Source organism: Oryctolagus cuniculus, chromosome 15 (genome assembly GCF_051225735.1).
Source record: "Oryctolagus cuniculus isolate XC-2025 breed Fujian yellow rabbit chromosome 15, ASM5122573v1, whole genome shotgun sequence".
Taxonomy (NCBI): domain Eukaryota; kingdom Metazoa; phylum Chordata; class Mammalia; order Lagomorpha; family Leporidae; genus Oryctolagus; species Oryctolagus cuniculus.
In genome coordinates this window covers 89,295,854-89,312,094 of record NC_142881.1, presented here as the reverse complement: position 1 = coordinate 89,312,094, position 16,241 = coordinate 89,295,854, and the positions used below count along the sequence as shown (strand labels likewise).

Here is a 16,241-nt window from a genome sequence, read left to right as displayed (position 1 = left end):
TAGGCTCATGGGCAGATTGGTTGGAACTGCCCAGCCACGCTGCTCCTGCCCCTCCGAGATGGTAAGAGGGAATCAATATTTGTGGTTTTTGAGCACTAAGCTATGAGTAATTCGTTAGGCAGCAATATGTGACAGGTGAAAAACACATCTGGAGAATGCGTGACTCCATTCTCTAAGAACTGAATGGGGGAGGGACAGTTTTCAGTTTTTTCATGTGTGCAGTTTGTAGACACCCCTGAAATTTAAAAAAAAAAAAATTGAAAGCACACACACACACACACACACACAGCTCGTATCCATTGGTTCATCCAAATACCCACAATCCCTAGGGTTGAGCCAGGGCCAAATATGGGAGCTGCGGACTCAATCCAGGCCTCCCATGTGGATAGCCAATTCCTTGAGCTGGAGTCAAGAGCACAAACCTCTACAACTCTGAAACTGGACATCAACACACCTGTAGGGCGTTGGCTACAGGACGAACACATGGTGACTTGGAGCGGAGAGACCTAACGGGAGAACAGCTTCTCCTTTGGAACCTCCTGTCAGGGTCACTTTTCCTCTCCTGCTGATGCACTCATGGGTAGCAGCTCTGGGGTCTTCTGCACCACGATGACAATGTCCCGTGTCCCCAGCCAGCTGTTTCTTGCATTCCTCCATCTGCGGTCATTTTGAACTTCATGTCCTGTGTTCTCACTTGAATTTATTTGTTGCAATGCCATGTTTGTTGGCCAGTTATTTTTTTTTTCTTTTTTGTCAAATGGCTTGATGCACTAGGGAGTCTGACAATAGCCACCTTTCAACTCCTACCAGTCTCACTTCCTTTCTGCCCTGCATCCGGACAGATGATAGGAAAGCCCAGGTAGGGGCCCGGGAGAGAAGTTAAAGCCGCACACAGGTCCTGGCATGCATGGTGCAGCCCTCACTTCCACCCACTCCTTTACCACAGTAATCTCCCTAGTGGAGCCAGTTTCTCTGCTCTCAATCCATTTTTGGACTTGTGTGGGAGCCACCCCTGTTCTCCCCAGAAAGTCTTTCTGTGTGAGTACATAATAAACCGGTCCTCTCTTCATGCATGGGGTGGGGTTTGTCATCCGTTTTGACAAACCAGTTCGTGGGTGGGCAATCTGTCTCTCAGGTTCAGGATAATGTCAAAGGCAGACACAGCCAGACGTTACTGAAAGCAGTTGGGAGCCTGGCGCGTGGATCGGAGTTAAGCTATCTGTGATGCAGGCATCCCATATGAGTGCCATTTGGAGTCTTGGCTGCTCCACTTCCAATCCAGCTCCTTGCTAAATGTGCCTGGGAAAGCAGCAGAAGATGGCCCAGGTGCTTGGGGGTGCAGCCAACCATGGAGACCTGGATGGATTTCCAGGCACCCGTGGTTGTTACGGAAATTTGGGAAGTGAACCAGTGGATGGAAGATCTGTCTCTCTGTTAACTATGTCTTTCAAATAAATACCTTAAAAAAAAAAAGCAGTGTAAACATTAAAAAAAAGATTTATTCATTTATTTGAAAGGTGGAAGGCAGAGTTAGAGAGAGAGAGCGAGCATGCACTTGCATCTGCTGATTCACTCCCAAAACGGCTGCAGCAGCTGGAGCTTGGCCAGTCTGAAGCCAGGGGCCAGCTTCCTCCAGGTCTCCCATGTGGGTGCAGGGGCCCAAGCACTCGGGCCACCATCTGCTGCTTTCTTAGGCACGCCAGCAGGGAGCTGGATTGGAAGTGGAACAGCCAGGACTTGAACCGGTGCTTATGCCCATATGGGATGCCAGCACTGTAGGCAGAGGCTTTACCAGCTATGCTGCTGGCCCCAATGCAAGCATTTTGTTCAGTAACTTTAGACAGTAGGGAAAGAGCTGACAGCTCCATTCATGAGGAGATTGGACATTTCAGAGGGAGAATGAGAGGGTAGGGAAAGGAAGTGTGGTGTCACAAGGGTTGGCCAGGATCAATGTCATCAGGCCAGCTGGGTCTGCTGGCTGGCAGTTAAGATTCTGCCCCTCTGCCTGAGACCTGGAGGCAGAGGCTTTATGCTGAGGTCCTTGAGAGAGACCCTTCAGGGCATAGTTTTATTTTTATTTATTTTTTAATTATTTTTTTTATTTGACAGGTAGAGTTATAGACAGACAGAGAGAAAGGTCTTCCTTCCGTTAGTTCACCCCCGAAATGGCCGCTATGACTGGTGCGCTGCGCTGATCTGAAGCCAGGAACCAAGTGCTTCCTCCTGGTCTCCCATGCGGGTGCAGGGCCCAAGCACTTGGGCCATCCTCCACTGGTCTCCCGTGCCACAGCAGAGAGCTGGACTGGAACAGGAGCAACCGGGACTAGAACCGGCGCCTGTATGGGATGCCGGCGCTGCAGGCGGAGGATTAACCAAGCGAGCCACGGCGCCGGCCTCGAGGGGCATAGTTTTCTCGTAACATGCAGTTTGCAGGAAATTGTGGCATCTCCTCCACATGGATTCCAAAGATTTTTGCACTAAGATAAATAACCATAAACCAATCTCTGGAATCCATTTGGAGAGCCTTTTGCACGGCTATGGATCCTTACAGTATTCAAGGGATGGATCCAGAACTGTTAAATCCTTTTCAGTAAGTGCTCGGCGGGCTTGTCATCAGGTGCGGCGGATCTCGCAGCCAGCTTTCCTGGCAGCATGAGCTCTCTCGGCCGGCATCTGAGGGGAAAGGGCTCCCGGGCGGGGCAGGCGCCACTGTGAGAGACGAGGCTCGAGGGGGCTGGGGCGCGGAGGTTCAGACGTCCAGGAGGCCGGCGGCCGGCACAGGTCCGCAGCGGCTGCCGGCTCTGCGTGAATTACGCAACAGTCTTTGGGAGAGGCGATCGGCGGTGACCAGACTGGAGAGCCGAGAGCCAGGCTTGCACTTGAGGTGGTCACTCGGTGCCCTGGTGAGCTGACATCTGAATCGTGGCCTCGGACTGCTGTTACTGAAACCGCGGGGCTGCCGTTCGTGCACACAGAGCGGCGCGAAGCGAAGGGCTGCCTCTCGAGTTTAGCCCGTTCCATTGCTCGGGAACTGAAACGCGGCCAGTTTAAAACCATGGGAAGAAGCATCTGAAAGTTGTGTGCCATGCCCAAAGTGTGGCATCAGGAAATTATCGCAGTGCTTTTGAACACAGATTTCCACAATATTCTTGAGGGTAAATTGAGGGCAGTGTTACCACTACATATAGTTTCCTTTGAGAAGCACACGCATTTTACCTCCATTACTTGTCACTCTCATAAATTGTCGTATGCTTGGAGACCTCTGGGAATGATCTGCTGACTTGTGCTACAAGTATTTTAATGTTGTTAAAAGTCCGCCTTTTTTCTTAACCAGCTAACTCGGGCATTCATCAAGTATTAATGCTGTGCCTAAAAACTGATAACTCGGCAACGAATATGGATCTTTTAATAGGATTGGATGTTGATGCACTGCGCAGTTCAGCCGGTAGAGAACCGCCTGTAAAATGCTAGGAAAAACAGAACAGAATTTAAATTTCTATTTATAGTAAGACTGCATTCTCTCTACACTCACTCCGACGGACAAATTAATACTCTGTTATTACCAGTGAGTCTTGCCAAGCCTGCACTTCCACAGTCCTCATACATGTTGATTTTGGTGCATCTTGGTGTTAAAAAATCCATTTATAAAAAATTTTATAATGAATTTTTTTTAGATTCAAACGTTTTCACGAAACTTCCATAAAGACGTTCGTGGGACAACTCGGGAGCTGTGCCTGTGGACTTGCTGTTAGCTGCTTTTGCAGAATCACCGTCCAGCTCACCAGCGGTGACCTGGTATTACCATGTAGTAGTTTGTTCTCACGCTGGGGCTTTACTGCAAACACACACACATTAACACACACACAAATTAAACACACACGCGCAAAGATGGTAGACTATGAATAAACATGGACTGTAGCTGAGGCGTTTCCGCGTGTGGACGGAATCCCGCACGTGTTAGATCTGAAATTTTCCGTAACAGAGCTGACATTATCTTAACGAAAAGACGTCGTCCGAGACCACACGCTGAAGTAGCCGCGTCACGGGCCGACACTGCCAGCCACCCAGGGGCGCAGACTCCAGCTCGCCTCCCCCACGCCGGCCAGGGACGCTTTAGCTTTAAGGCTGGTAGGCGGGTGCGGGCACATACGCTGGCGAGGCAAGTGCTGATTGGAGGGGCTTGCGGTCAATCAAGGCCAGAGCGCAGTTACCCCGCCCAGGAGCTCCCTGAGGAAGCAGGAATTTTAAGGGGGCCCTCCGGTGTTTGTCACGCCCTCTGCCTTTAAGGCCGGCCATCTGAAAGGGGTGAAGCCCTGTGTAACAGCCGTTCTCTCCTTTCAGTCGTGTCTATTTTATTCGTTGACAGCTTTCGTGTTCGGCATGGATGGTTCAGGATTACGGCCATCTGGTTTGCTTCTTGAGGTTTGCCTGGGGGCGACCTCTGGCTCGCTCTGGCCCGCGGAGAAACGCCTGAGGCGCCCCCTGTCGGCCCGGCGGACGCAGCGCAGCCCCGCCGCCCGCCGGGGCGAGGCTCCCGCCGCGGAGCCTGATGGGAAACGGCGCCTTGGAGGCTCGCGACGCGCGCTGCGCGGGAACCAGGGAGGCGGTGCTCCCGCGCATGCGCGGCCTGGTTTTGGCGCGCCAAGCACGGGGCGCGGTCGGCTCCACCGGGTCTGGGGGGCTGCGGGGCGGGGTTCCTGGAGCCCAGCTTTCGGGTGGTCAGCCCCGGCAGCTGCGGCTCGGCGCTTCGGCGCGCCGCCGAGGACGTGAGGCGCCGTCCCGCTCCGAGGACGTGCGCGCCCTGGTGGCGGCCGCGGGGACGGCTCGCCCTGGGCGCTCCGCACATCCGCCTGCGCCCCGAAAGCCGGTTCTGTGCACGCCCTGGTTGTGTCGTCACGCCCCGCTCCCGTGGCCGTCGGTGCAGACGACAACCTGGGCCCCCGTTTTTACCTCGGGGCTCTGTGGGGTCCCCTCAGATGGCCCAGTGCCCGTGCGTCCTGGGTTCAAAACACCAACTCTAGGCACAGGGAGTGACCAAGGGGACCTAGCCGGGCTGAGGAGGGAACCAGGAGGCCCACCTGGAGGAGGGAGACCGCCCCAGGGCTTAGCGCAGAGGCGGACAGCAGCCCCTTAGATGCGCATGGCTGCTGGAGGCAGCGGGAGGTGACTGACAGGTGTGCCCAGGAGTCTGGAGTAAAGAAACCCCGCCTCTTCGCTTAGGCCCCGCGGGTTCCTTGCTGTTCGCAGATCTCCAGGAACCCGCCCCGCGGGTGGCTCTGAGAGACGCAGGTGCTTCCTCCAGGCTGATGGTGTAGATTCGGAAAGCCGGGGTGCAGGAGAGAGCTTCCTGGATCCCCTATTGGCCGGATCTGACGATGACCGTCCAGGGCACCCCAGCCACTAGGCCCACCCGGGGGCAGCATTTCCTCAAGAGTTCCATCAAAGACAGCAGCTGCTGCCAACGCGGCTTTTTATTTATTTATTTTTTTAATTTGAGAGGTAGGATTACAGACAGTGAGAGAGGTCCTCCACCAGGCCATAGCAGAGAGCTGGATCAGAAGTGGAGCAGCCGGGACTCAAACCGGCGCCCATGTGGGATGCCGGCACTGCAGGTGGAGGATTAACGCACTGTGCCATGGTGCCAACCCCGCTTCCCAGTTCTCTAGCTGGTGCTTCAAGAGCATAGGAAAATGACTGGCTCGCAGGTGAGTTGTGTTTATTTTTTTTTAATTTGAGAAAGAGTCAAGACAAACCACCGGCTGGTTCACTCCCCATTTAGATGCCCGTAATGGCCAGCACGGCACCAGGCTGAAGTAGAGAGTTGGGAACTTAGTACAGATCTCTCACAAGTACTTGACCCATCCTTGCTGCCTCCCCACATCTGTATTAGCAGGAAGCTGGAGTCCGGCACCGGGGCTGGAGCTGGGTATCGAACCCAGGTACCGCAATATGGGACGCGGGCAACTTAACCCTAGGCTAAATGCTTGTCCCAAACTATCCATTCTTGTGTTAATTCATTGTTGATTTTTAAAAAACATTTATGTATTTGAAAGGCAGAGTTAGAGAGAGAGAGACAAACATGCAGAGAGAGAGAGAGAGGTCTTCCATCTGCTGGTTCACTCCCCAGATGGCTGCAGTGGCCTGAGCAGAGCTGATCCAAAGCCAGGAGCCAGGAGCTTCTTCCAGGTCTCCCACCTGGGTGCAGGGGCCCAAGCATGTGGGCCATCTTCCACTGCTTCCCCAGGCACATTAGCAGGGAGCTGGATTGGAAGTGGAGCAGTAATTACTTTATTTATTTGAGAAACAGAGAAAGATTTGTCCACGGATACACTCCCAGATGCCCACAACAGCTAAGCCTGGGCTCAGCGAGGCCAAAGCCAGGGGCCCAGAACTCAATGTGAGTCTCCCATGTAGGCGTCAGGGACCCAAGCACTTTAGCTGTTACCTGCTACCGCCAGGCCTCTCCGTTATTTCCTGTAGAATGTTCTCACCAGCCAGGCTGTCGCCTGAGTGCACACGTGGGCTTCACCCTCGCTGCTGCCCTGTACCAGCTCCTGCACATCTGCGCAGTGATCAAGGCTCGTGTCTGTCAGGTTGTTAATGCACAAATCCCAAGTGCATGGCCTGATAAATTGTTCATGGATAGCTATCTCCGAGGTCAAGATAAGGGACATTTTCTGCATATCTCCAAGACTGCTCTTACTCACTCATACCTGAGGGTAAGCATTATTTTGATCTCTGTCATCATATATTAGCTTTGTTTTGTTTTAAACTTCATATAAATAGAATCATGCCATACACACACGCACACACACACACACATTCCTTTATGTCTGACTTATTTTTTTCAACCCTATGTCTGTCATATCATCTGTGTTTACATGTAGCAATAGCATGCTTTTTTCCATGTGCATTCTGCTATCAATGTATGTAGAGCTGTTTCTCCTTTTTTTTAAGAAATTTTTTATTTATTTTTTGACAGGTACATTTACAGACAGTGAGAGAGAAAGACAGAGAGAGAGAGAGGTCTTCCTTCTGTTGGTTCACTCCCACAAATGGCTGCTACGGCCAGTGCGCTGCGGCCGGTGTGCCGCTCTGATCCGAAGCCAGGAGCCAGGTGCTTCCTTCTGGTCTCCCATGCGGGTGCAGGAGCCCAAGCACTTGGGTCATCCTCCACTGCACTCCTGGGCCACAGGAGAGAGCTGGACTAGAAGAGGAGCAGCCGGGACTAGAACCGGTGCCCATATGGGATGCCAGTGCTGCAGGCAGAGGATTAACCAAGTGAGCCACAGCGCCAGCCCCTGCTTCTCCTTTAAAAATTTTTTAAATTTATTTTTATGTGAAAGGTGTAGTTAAAGAGGGAGACAAAGAAAAGTCTTCCCATCCACTGGTTCATCTCCCCAAATGGTTGTGACTGCCAGAGCTGGGCCGGTGTGAAGCCAGGAACCAGGAGCTTCTTCCAGGTCTCCTACATGGGTGCAGGGGCCCCAGGACTTGGGCCATCTTCTGCTTTCCCAGGCCATAGCAGAGAGCTGGATCAGAAGTGGAGCAGCCGGTCTCGAACCGGCGCCCATATGGGATGCCAGTACTGCAGGCAGTGGCTTTCACAGTGCTGGCCCATGAGCTCTTTCTGATTTTGATTTTTGTGCATGCTTTTTGGTATACGTGGCCCTCGATTCTAAGGGCTACAACCCCAGAAATGCAACTGATGGGTCATAGCACATAGGTTTATTTTTAATTTTTAAATTTATTTCCAGGGCTGGTGCTATCGCAAAGTATATGAGAGTACCCGTTCGAGTCCTGGATGCTTCACTTCTATCCAGCTCTCTGGTAATGTGCCTGGGAAAGCAGTGTAAGATGGCCCCAGTACCTGGGCCCATGCCACCTGCGTGGGAGACCCGGATGGAGTTTTGAGCTCCTGGCTTCGGCCTGGCCCAGCCTCATCTGTTGAGGCCACTGGGGGAATGAACCATTGGATAGAAGATCATCTCTCTCTCTCCACGCAACCCTCTCTCTGTCACTCTGCCTTTCAAGTAAATAAAAATAAAAATCTTTAAAGAAATTTATTTTCATTTTATTTGAAGGGCAGAGAGACAGAGCTTCCATTCACTCGTTTACTCCCCAAATGCCCACAACAGCCAGGGCTAGGCTAGGCTGAAACCAGGAACCCAGAGCTCCACCTGGGTGTCTCATAGGGGCATCAGGGACCCAAGTACTGGCGCTGTCATTTGCTGCCTCCTGGTGTGCACATTAGCAAGAAACTGGATTGGAACTGGAGTGGCTGGGACATGGGCCAGGCCATTTGAATATGGGGCATGTGTGTTACATACCTACCCCGTAATTACTTTGATAGTAGAATCCTCCTGTGGAGGAGGGCCTGTCACATCACAGCCCAGTTGTCACTTGGTATTGCTAGTGGTGTTTTATGTTTCTGCTTTTTATTTATTTATTTTTAAAGATTTATTTATTTAGGAGCCAGTGCTAGTGGCATAGGGGGGTAAAGCTTCCATCTGTAGTGCCGGCATCCCATATGGGCACTGGGTCAAGTCCTGGCTGCTCCACTTGTGATCCAGCTTTCTGTTTATGGACTGGGAAAGCAGTGGAAGATGGCCTAAGGCTTTGGGCCCCTGCACCCATGTGGGAGACTCAGAAGAAGCTCCTGGCTCCTGGCTTTGGATCAGCACAGCTCTGGCCATTATGACCAACTGGGGAGTGAACCAGCAGATGGAAGACTTCTCTCTCTCTCTCTCTCTCTGCCTCTCTATAACTCTGCCTTTCAAATAAATAAATAAATCTTTTATTTATTTTTTTGACAGGCAGAGTGGACAGTGAGAGAGAGAGACAGAGAGAAAGGTCTTCCTTTGTCGTTGGTTCACCCTCCAATGGCCGCTGCGGCCGGCACGCTGCAGCCGGCGCACCGTGCTGATCCGATGGCAGGAGCCAGGTACTTCTCCTGATCTCCCATGGGGTGCAGGGCCCAAGGACTTGGGCCATCCTCCATTGCACTCCCTGGCCACAGCAGAGAGCTGGCCTGGAAGAGGGGCAACCGGGACAGAATCCGGCGCCCCGACTGGGACTAGAACCCGGTGTGCCAGCACCGCAGGCAGAGGATTAGCCTATTGAGCCACAGCACTGGCCCAATTAAATAAATAAATCTTAAAAAAAAATTATTTATTTGAAAGGCAAAGTGACAGAGGAGGAGAGACAGACAGAAAGAGGTGTTTTGGTTTTTTTAAATAACTTTTAATTCCATTTTCTGTGTGTGTGTTTTTTTTTTATGTATGTGTGTTTGGAAGGTAGAGCGGCAGAGAGAGGAGAGACAGAAAGAGTGACATCCTCCAGCCAATGGTTCACTCTCCAAATGGTCACAACAGCCAAGGTTGGGCCAGGCTGAAGCCAGGAGCTCAGGTCTCCCACATGGGTCTCCCTCGTGGGTGCAGGGGCCCAAGGACTTGGGCCATCATCTGTTGCCTTCCCAGGTGCATTAGTAGGAATCTGGATCAGAAGCAGAGCAGCCAGGAATCGAACCAGCACTCGGCTGGTGTTGTAAGCTGCAGCTTAACCCACTGTGCCACAATACCAACTCATGTTTTTGTCTTTTTAGTATTAAGTGGGTGAATATAGTGGTGTCTCATTATGGTTTTATTTATTTTTTAATTTTCAAAATTTATTTGAAAGAGTAATGCAGAGAGGGAGAGACAGATCGTCCATCTGCTGGTTTACTCTCCAGTTAACTGCAATTGCTGGGGCTGGGCTAGGCCAAAACCAGGAGCCAGCAACTCCATCCAGTTCTCCCACGTGGGTGGCAGGGGCCCAAGCACTCGGGCCATCTTTTTTTTTTTCTTAAAGATTTGTTTGTTTATTTGAAAGTCAGAGTTACACAGAGAGAGAAGGAGGGGAGGGAGGGGGGAGGTAGAGGTCTTCCATCTGCTGGTTCACTCCCCAGATGACTGCAATGGACGGAGCTGTGCTGGTCTGAGGCCAGGAGCCAGGCAGGAGCTTCTTCCAGGTCTCCCTTGTGGGTACAGGGGCCTAAGGACTTGGGCCATCTTCTACTGCTTTCCCAGGCCTTAGTAGAGAGCTGGATTGGAAGTAGAGCAGCCAGGACTTGAACCTGTGCTCAGATGGGATGCTGGCACTGCAGGCAGCAGCTCTACCCACTACGCCACTGCGCTGGCCTTGTTGGGCCATCTTCTGCTGCTTTCCTAGGCCATAGCAGAGAGCTGGATCAGAAGTGGAGCAGGCTGGCGCCATGGCTCACTTGGCTAATCCTCTGCCTGTGGTGCCAGCACCCTGGGTTCTAGTCCTGGTTGGGACAGCGGGTGCTAGTCCCGGTTGCTCCTCTTCCAGTCCAGCTCTCTGCTGTGGCCCGGGAAGGCAGCGGAGGATGGCCCAAGTGCTTGGGTCCTGCACCTGCATGGGAGACTGGGAGGAAGTACCCAACTCCAGCTCCCGGCTTTGGACTGGAGCAGCGCCAGCCATAGCGGCCATTAGGGGAGTGAACCAATGGAAGGAAGGCCTTTCTCTCTGTCTCTCTCTCACTGTCTATAACTCTACCTGTCAAAAAAAAAAAAAAAAAAAAAAAAAAGTGGAGCAGCTGGGACTTGAACCGGCACCCATACAGGATGCCAGCACTGCAGGCGGTGGCTTTACCTGCTACGTCACAGTGCTGGCCCCCCTTGTAGATTTTTAATTTGCATTTTTCTAATGGCTGATCATGTTGAGCATCTTAGATTTTCTGACAGTTTTGATCTTTTTGTTTTTGCTGTGCATATTCTAGTCTTTTTTCTTAATAAATAAGATCAGTAGTTTATCTCTGCCGTATTAGCTTGTAGGAATTCTTTCTCCTCTAGCTGTGAGTCCTTTGTCAGATAAATGTCCAGCAGATGCCTTCTTTGAGTCTGAAGTTTCTTTTGACTTTTTTCATAATTTAAATATTGGTTAGCATGTGGTACAAGGTGATCTCTCAACATTTACATATCAGGTAATGATCAAATCACAGTAACTAGCATCTCATTTCCTTATCAGTTTTTTTTTTTTTTTTTTTAAGATTTATTTTCTTGAAAGAGTTAGAGGGATACACACACACACACACACACACACATACACACATACATACACACAGATCTTCCGTTGCTGGTTCACTCCCCAGATGGCCGCAATGGCCAGAGTTGGGCTTATCCGAAGCCAGGAGCCAGGAGCTTCCTCCAGGTCTCCCACGCGGGTGCAGGGGCCCAAGGACTTGGGCCATCTTCTACTGCTTTCCCAAGCACATTAGCAGGGAGCTGGATCAGAAGTGGAGCAGCCAGAACTCCAGCTGGTGCCCAACACCATATGGGATGCCAGTGTTGCAGGCAGTGACTTTACCCACTATGCCACAGTGCTAGTTCCTCCCTTATAATTTTCTTTTTTAAATTTTTTGCCAGGCAGAGTTAGACAGTGAGAGAGAGACACACAGAGAGAGTTAGACAGTGAGAGAGAGACAGAGAGAAAGGTCTTCCTTCCGTTGGTTCACTCTCCTAATGGCCACCATGGCTGGTGCTGTGCTGATCTGAAGCCAGGAGTCAGGTGCTTCTTCCTGGTCTCCCATGTGGGTGCAGGGACCCAAGCACTTGGGCCATCCTCCACTGCCTTTCCGGGCCACCACAAAGAGTTGGACTTGAAGAGGAGCAACTGGGACTAGAACCCTGTGCCCCAACTGGGACTAGAACCCGGGGTTGCCGGTGCCGCAGGTGGAGGATTAGCCAAGTGAGCCACAGTGCTGGCCCCCTTATCAGTTTTTAAAAACATTTATTTTATTCACTTGAAAGGCAAAGTTAGAAAAAGAGAGAAAGAGAGAGAGAGAGAGAGAGAGAGGTTCTATCTGCTAGTTCCCTTCTCACGTTTAGTCCCCTGGCACTGGCCAGGGCTGGGCCAGGCCAAAGCCAAGAGTCTGGAACTCCATCAGGGTCTCCCTTGTGGGTGGCAGGGGCCCAAGCAGTTGGGCCACCATCCACTGCTTTCTCAGGCACAGTGGCAGGGAGCTGGACTGGAAGTGGAGCAGCTGGGATGTGACCCAGCACTCCTGTGGGATGCTGGCGTTGCAGGTGGTGGCTGAACCTGCTGTACCACAACGCTGGTCCCTCTGTATTGTTTCTTTATGTTCCGAGCCTGCCAGCTCCTCCTCCTGCATTTTAATGAAGTATAGTTTATTAATGTTTTCTTTAACGGTTAGTACATTTTGTGCCCTGTTTAGAAACATATCTGCCTATACCAAGGATGTAAAGGAATTGTCTTACGTTTTCTTCTTTGTTTGAAAGGCAGAGTTACAGAGAGTGTGGAAGGGACAGAGATTTTCCATCTGCTGGTTCATTCCCCAAAAGACTGCAACAGCCAGGGCAGCCTAGGCCTAAGCCTGCATCTGGGTCTCACATGTGGGTGTCAGGAACCTATGTGCTTGGGCCATTATCTACTGTGTTCGCAGGCACATTAGCAAGGAGCCGGATCATAATCAGAGTAGGACTTGAAGGGCACTCTGATACAGAACAGGCACTCTGATACAGGTGCGGGTATATCAGGCATGGCTTAACCCACAATACCTACCCCTCGTTTTCTTTCTTTTCTTTTTTAGATTTGTATGTATTTGAAAGACAGAGTTCTGGAGAGAGGCAGAGACAGAGAGAGAGGTCTTCCATCTGCTGGTTCACTCTCCAGATGGCTGCAATGGCCAGAGCTGCGCCGATCTGAAACCAGGAGCCAGGAGCTTCTTCCAGGTATCCCACGTGGGTGCAGGGGCCAAAGGACTCGGGCCATCTTCTACTGCTATCCCAGGCCACAGCAGAGAGCTGGATTGGAAGTGGAGCAGCCGGACTAGAACTGGCGCCCATATGGGATGCCAGGACTTCAGGCCAAGGCTTTAACCTGCTATGCCACATCACCGGCCCCACCCCTCGTTTTCTTATAAAATATTGAATTGTTTTAGTCCATTTAAAATTATTTAACACGTATACTTACCCACACATTTTTTTAAAAAATGTATTTAGTTATTTGAAAAGCAGTGGAAGATCTTCCATCCAGTGGTTCACTCCCTCAATGGCCGCAACAGCTGGGGTTGGGCCAGGCCAGGCTGAAACCAGGAGTCCAGGAGAAGTTCCTGGACAGGAGAAGTTCATGGTGGCCAGGGCCCAGCTACTTTTGCCATCTTCCTATGCCTGGAAAGGCATATTAGCAAGAAGTTGGATCAAAAGCAGAGTAGCTGACACTTGAACCAGGCCTCTCCTAGGGGATGGTGGCGTTGCAAGCAGTGACCACACCAGCTGTGCCACACCAGCTCTTGCAGTTCCATTTTTTTTTTTTTTTGGACAGGCAGAGTGGACAGTGAGAGAGAGAGACAGAGAGAAAGGTCTTCCTTTGCTGTTGGTTCACCCTCCAATGGCTGCCGCGGCCGGCGCACTGCGGCTAGCGCACCCGCGCTGATCCGAAGGCAGGAGCCAGGTACTTATCCTGGTCTCCCATGGGGTGCAGGGCCCAAGCACCTGGGCCATCCTCCACTGCACTCCCTGGTCACAGCAGAGAGCTGGCCTGGAAGAGGGGCAACCGGGACAGAATCCGGTGCCCCGACCAGGACTAGAACCCGGTGTGCTGGCGCCACAAGGCGGAGGATTAGCCTGGTGAGCCGCGGCGCCGGCCTGCAGTTCCATTTATTGAAAAGACCTTCTGTTCCCAACAGAATTGCAGTGCTGTTTTGATTGAGAAGCAGGTAGCCATTTATATGAGTATCTCTTTGGATCCTCAGTTTTATTGCAGTTTTCCCTTTGGCCTCGTGTTAATGCCAGTGAGCCTTGGTTCCCCTAGCTTTATAAAGTGTTCCTGTGTGGGAATGTAAATTCCCCACCTTTGTTCTTCAAGATTGCTGCTCTCTGTCCTTTGTATTATGGTGTAAATTTTGGCATCATCTTCCTTCCCCCAACCTCCAATCTGCTAGAATTTGATATTGAATTAAATCTCTGGATTGATTTGGTAGAAAAGTCATATTAATACTACCTCTCTGTGGCCTGGCACTGTGGTGTAGCAGGTAAAGCTGCCACCTGCAGTGCCAGCATCCCATTTGGGCACCAATTCGAGTTCTGGCTGCTCTACTTCTGATCCAGCTCTCTGCTGTGGCCCTGGAGGGCAGTGGAGGATGGCCCAAGTGCTTGGGCCCTGCACCCACTTGGGAGACCCAGAAGAAGCTCCTCACTCCTGGCTTCGGATTGGTGCAGCTCTGGCTGTTGCAGCCATCCGGGGAGTGAGTGAACCAGTGGATGGAAGACCTCTCTGCCTCTCTGTAACTCTTGCCTTTCAAACAAATGAATAAATCTTAAAAAAAAAAATCTACCTCTCTGAACTTATAAACATGGTATTTTTCTTAATTAACTTACATCTTTAATTTTTTTCAGGCATGTTTCATGATTTTCTGTCTGGGTCTTTTGTACTTACTTAGATAGTTTTTTTCCCTAGATATTTGGAAATTTTTCATCCTATTTGGATGCTGCTGGTATATAGACATAGAGTTGGATTTTGTATATTGAACTTGTATCCAGTGACCTTGCTGTTTATTAATTTTAATACTGTATATGTGAATTAATTTAGATTTTTTTGCCTATACAACAGTATTATATGGAATTTGTTTCCTATTTAAATTTCTTTAAGATTTATTTTATTTATTTGAAAGACAGAGTTACATATAGAGGTAGAGACAGAGAGAGGTCTTCCATCCACTGGTTCACTCCCTAGATGGCCGCAACGGCCGGAGCTGCGCCGATCCGAAGCCAGGATCCAGGAGCTTCTTCCGAGTCTCCCACGTGGGTGCAGGGGGCCAAAGACTTGGGTCGTCTTCTGCTTTCCCAGGCCATAGCAGAAAGCTGGATTGGAAGAGGAGTAGCTGGGATTCGAACTGGCGCCCGTATGGGATGCTGGCACTACAGGCCAGGGCTTTAACCCACTGCGCCATTGTGCCAGCTTGTCCTATTTAAATCTTTTTTTTTTTTTTTTTGACAGGCAGAGTGGACAGTGAGAGAGACAGAGAGAAAGGTCTTCCTTTTGCCGTTGGTTCACCCTCCAATGGCTGCAACGGCCGCGTACCGCGCTGATCCAAAGGCAGGAGCCAGGTGCATATCCTGGTCTCCCATGGGGTGCAGGGCCCAAGTACTTGGGCCATCCTCCACTGCACTCCCTGGCCACAGCAGAGAGCTGGCCTGGAAGAGGAGCAACCGGGACAGAATCCGGCGCCCCAATCGGGACTAGAACCCAGTGTGCCGGCGCTGCAGGTGGAGGATTAGCCTATTGAGCCCTGGCGCCGGCCCTATTTAAATCTTTTAAGAAAAGATTTAGTTTTTTGAAAGACAGAGAAACAGAGTTTATTCATCTGCTAGTTTATTCCCAGATGCCTGCAATAGTCAGGAGTTGGCTAAGCAGAAGCCGGGAGTCTGGATGCAACTCAACCTGAGGGTCCACATGCATGGCAGGAACTCTGGTACCTGAGCAGCCAGCCTTTGCCCTGCCAGAGTGCACGTTAGCAGAGGACAGCGGAGGGGCCGGGACTCGAACCTGGCACTCCAACAGGAAATATGGGCACCCCAAACAACATATTACTATGTTTTTTTTTTTAAACTTTTATTTACTTATTTGAAAGGCGGGTAACAAAGACAGAGAAGGAGATAGTGCTGCCCAAATGGCTGTAGCAGTCAGGAGCCAGGAACTCCATCTAGATCTCCCACATGGGTGGCAGGGCCCCAAACACCTGGGCCATTTTCTGCCACCTTCCCAGGTAAATTAGCAGGGACCTGGATTGGAAGTGGAGCAGCCGGGGCTTGAACTGGCACCTGTTTGGTATGTTGGCATTAGCGGGTAGCAGCTTAATCCGCTGTGCCGCTACTTTTTTTTTTTTAAAGATTGATTGATGGGGCCGGTGCTGTGGCGCAGTGTTTTAAAGCCCTGGCCTGAAGCTCCGGCATCCCATATGGGTGCCGGTTCTAGTCCTGGCTGTTCCACTTACGATCCAGTTCTCTACTAAGGCCTGGGAAAGCAGTAGAAGGTGGCCCTATTCCTTGGGCCCCTGTACCCATGTTGGAGGTCCAGATGAAGCTCCTGGCCACTGGCTTTGGATTGGCCCAGCTCTGGACATCATGGCCATTTGAGGAGTGAGCCAGTGGAAACGAGATTCAATCTCTCTCTCTCTCTCTGTAATTCTGTCTCTCAGATAAATTAAAAAAATTTTTAAA

The 16,241-nt window shown here is 51.0% G+C and overlaps 1 long non-coding RNA gene across 6 annotated transcripts; it reads left to right on the top strand.

Annotated features, from left to right (window-relative positions):
* Positions 1–2,072: 2,072 nt before the first annotated feature.
* Positions 2,073–14,840, top strand: LOC149122169 (uncharacterized). Of its 6 annotated transcripts, none has more exons than XR_016221180.1 (4): positions 2,073–5,705; positions 6,481–6,719; positions 12,611–12,752; positions 14,051–14,840. It is a non-coding gene; the product is annotated as an uncharacterized LOC149122169 (long non-coding RNA). The 6 variants fall into 6 exon arrangements; XR_016221183.1 differs by lacking the exon at positions 14,051–14,840 and having other exon boundaries at positions 2,073–4,305; positions 5,504–5,705; positions 6,594–6,719; positions 12,611–14,033; XR_016221182.1 differs by lacking the exon at positions 14,051–14,840 and having other exon boundaries at positions 2,073–4,305; positions 5,504–5,705; positions 12,611–14,033.
* Positions 14,841–16,241: the final 1,401 nt, after the last annotated feature.